The sequence below is a fragment of the Monodelphis domestica genome, chromosome 1 (genome assembly GCF_027887165.1).
Source record: "Monodelphis domestica isolate mMonDom1 chromosome 1, mMonDom1.pri, whole genome shotgun sequence".
Classification (NCBI taxonomy): domain Eukaryota; kingdom Metazoa; phylum Chordata; class Mammalia; order Didelphimorphia; family Didelphidae; genus Monodelphis; species Monodelphis domestica.
Genome location: NC_077227.1, coordinates 337513418 through 337516908, shown reverse-complemented (window position 1 = coordinate 337516908; position 3491 = coordinate 337513418).

Sequence of the window (3491 nt, the reverse complement as noted above, 5' to 3'; positions counted from 1 at the left end):
GCCTGATTTTTTTCAGGGCCTGTGCTTGCAAATACAGCTGCTTTAGAAAATATGAGATCAGAGAGTCCCAGCTGGATCAGGGCCTTCTTCCCAAGGCAAAACATGCACCACTGGGCCAACATAAGTTGATGACACTCTTAAGAGATCAATCAATCAACAAACAAACATTTCTAGAGCTCATGGAACAAATCCAGGCCCTTCTAGCTGCACTTGAGTTTATTGTTCTGTAAAACAGGAATGAGGCAACTGATCCATCCCCATGAAGACATGGTGACATTGGCAGACTATAACAATGCGTGTTATACACTTGGGCAACCTATCAGTAACCTAAAATTTTAAAAATTATCACATTGCCCTTTAGAAAAGAGGTCAATGAAAGGAGCTAACTAGAGCAAAGTATGGTGTGTTAATTAAGAGAGCTGTAACTGGATCTATAGTAGAAAAATAAAAAAACAGTGGCATACTTCCCATCATGCCCTAGGGTGGATATACTGGTCTCCCTGGTCCCAGTTGGAGAAAGATCAAGAAGAGTTTGTACATCAGAAGGAAGAAAAATGATGACACTCAGGTTGTATCAATCACCATACAGACAGATAACTTATATCTACTTTATGAGGTCAGTGGGGTTCCCTGTCATTAACAAACACTTCCCCTGGATCCAGCTACTGAGGGTTCATGGAAATTTTAAAAAGTACATAGTGAAAGACTAGCTCTTTTCTGCTCTGAAAATCTGCAGCTAAAGTCTGGTGCTGGACTGGAATTGAAAACTATTTACTCCAGGGATCCTGCCTAAAATTTTAGGGAATCACTGGCATAGTTATCTGAACATACACACATATATTTACATATATGTATATGTATGTACCTACATATATACTATGGTTATTTAGTATTTGTGAACACATACTATGAAGTGAGTAACAGAGGATATATTCAAGGGCTCCACAATATAGCCCCAGCTTTCCTTTCTAGACTTCACTCTCACACATATAACTGATATTAAAACAAGCCTGGACTACTTTTTGATTCTTGAACATACCACATGATTTCCCTCCATCTGGAATCACATCCCCCATCATCATCTCTCAAAATCCTACCCATGCTTCAAGGCTTACCTCAGATGCCATTTTACCTCCATCACAAAGCCTTTCCTGAGCAAAACAAGGAGATATTTCTTCTGCTAATTCCATAGCACTTTCTATCTCTCATAACATTTCATATTCTGTAATATATTGTAATATAGTTATTCATATGCTTTTTGTATCCTACTAGATGACAAGTTCCTTAAGGGTAGAGTCTGCCATATTTATTTTTATATCTTTATATCTACCAATTCCTGCAACAGAACTGATGTTTAAGAAATATTTATTGAATTGAATGTAGATAACAAATCTTGTGTTAAAGTTGTATCTTGTTCTGGTTCCCTTGACCACTCTCTGCCACCCCTGCTTTTGACTTCTATCAGTATAGTAAGTTTATAAGTCATCGTCTCAGTTGTTTCTAACTCTTCATGACCCCATTTGGGGTTTTCTTGATGCTGGAGTGGTTTGCTATTTCCTTCTTTTCAGACATTTCTCATCACACCACCAGCCACACTCTCTCCTCCAGCCAAAGTGGACTATGGGATCTTTTCCATTCTCAGTATTTTTTATCTTTTCTCCATACACAAGGCCCAGCCCCCACTGCCACCTCCCCCCAACCATCACCCCTCCTGTGTGATGATTAAAATAGTGGGAGTCATAAACTGTTATAGATAAAAGAGTGGTTGGCTTAAATTGTGACCGCAGAAACTATGGTTTCAAGACAGTGTCTTGTTTTAAATTAAATATAAGGTGGTCACCAGGGAAAAATTCCCAAATATTAAATATACCCAAGTCAGTTGAGTTTTATAGAGATTTTAATTAATACAAATGAGGAATTAATGAAAGAGAGAGAGAGAGAGAAAAAAAGTAAATAATGAGAAAAAGGGGTAGACCAGCCTAGGCCAGCATGAGCTAGCCTAGGCTGAAAACCCTAAGAGAGAGATCAGTCAGTCTTTTATCCACTCACCACAAGATTTGTCCAAGCAAGATTCTAGTGTTCATAGAGACACCAGCTGCCTCCTCCAATTCAGCTTTTCCCAGCTGACTCTCTCAAGACCTCCCTTTTGACCTCCTTTTAAAGGGAATTTTCTCCCATGTCACTTCCCCTAAGTTCTCATATCTACCAATCACAGTAGACGTTTTTCCAAAGGACAGACCATTCTTAATTCACACCTGAGTAGACTTAAACTTTTGATTAAGTTCACATCTGAAAAAACCTCTGAGTAAGTTCTCACCTCTTTGCTCCTTGTAAATTCTCAAGTTGCCTGACCTTTATAGGTACTTAGCACCCTTTTGTATTAGATCTAAAAATAGGCACAGTTTAAGAACTTTTGCCTTACTATAAGTATGGGTTTAAGTATTTTTCATTGTTCGGCAAGGAGTTTCTTCCCCTAAAGCATGCTTAAGTAGGGGTGGAGTAGAGGTCTCACATTCCTGATCTAAGTTCCTTCATTGTTTAAAATGGGGAATGGTCTTAACCAAATCTTATGAAGTAGGGTCTGAGAATTTTTAAGATTCACACCTGCCATGTCTGGAATTTACTCCTTCTGTATCTCTGACTCTTAGAATTCTCTTCCTTTAAGATTCAGTTTAGATTTCAAGTCTTCTATGAAACTTCCCTGATTTCTCCTCTCCCTAGTTGTCAATCCTCTTTGTCAAGTTACCTGGTATTATAACTATATATCCATCACATCCATCTGTAGAATGTATGCCCTCTGAGAGGACAGAGCATTTTTTATCCTTATATCTCCAACCCCTAACAGTGTATTGTATACAGTAAGCACTGAATAAATGATAGTAAAATTTATTTCATTCCATGCTATTGAACCATATGATTTCTATTCTATTGCTATAAACTACCCAGCTGACCTGCAAATATACGCTGTTAGTCTTAAGAGGAGAAAGCATTGGGGGCAGCTGGGTGGCTCAGTGGACTGAGAGCCAGGCCTAGAGATGGGAGGTCCTAGGTTCAAATCTGGCCTCAGACACGTCCCAGCTGTGTGACCCTGGGCAAGTCACTTGACCCCCATTGCCTAGCCCTTACCACTCTTCTGCCTTGGAACCAATACACAGAATAAATTCCAAAACGTAAGATAAGGGCTTAAAAAAAAAAAGAGGAGAAAGCATTATCTCTTGAAATGAAGGATATTCATTACTCTACTAGCTCCTCTCAGCCTTCTCTTGATGTCTGTCCTAGGACCTCCTCATAATGGGTGATATTGTCTGGTTAAAAGTACCCTTTGGATGGGGGTCTAACATGGACTTTCCTATACTGAATCTTGCTTGGCTGCAACCTGTTATAGTTCCACTGTGCCCACTAAACTCCTCATGCTAAGGATAGACCCATCTTTGACAAAACTTTGAAGTTGAGAGCCCATTCAGTTTCCCTGAAATTACATCTCTTTCTTG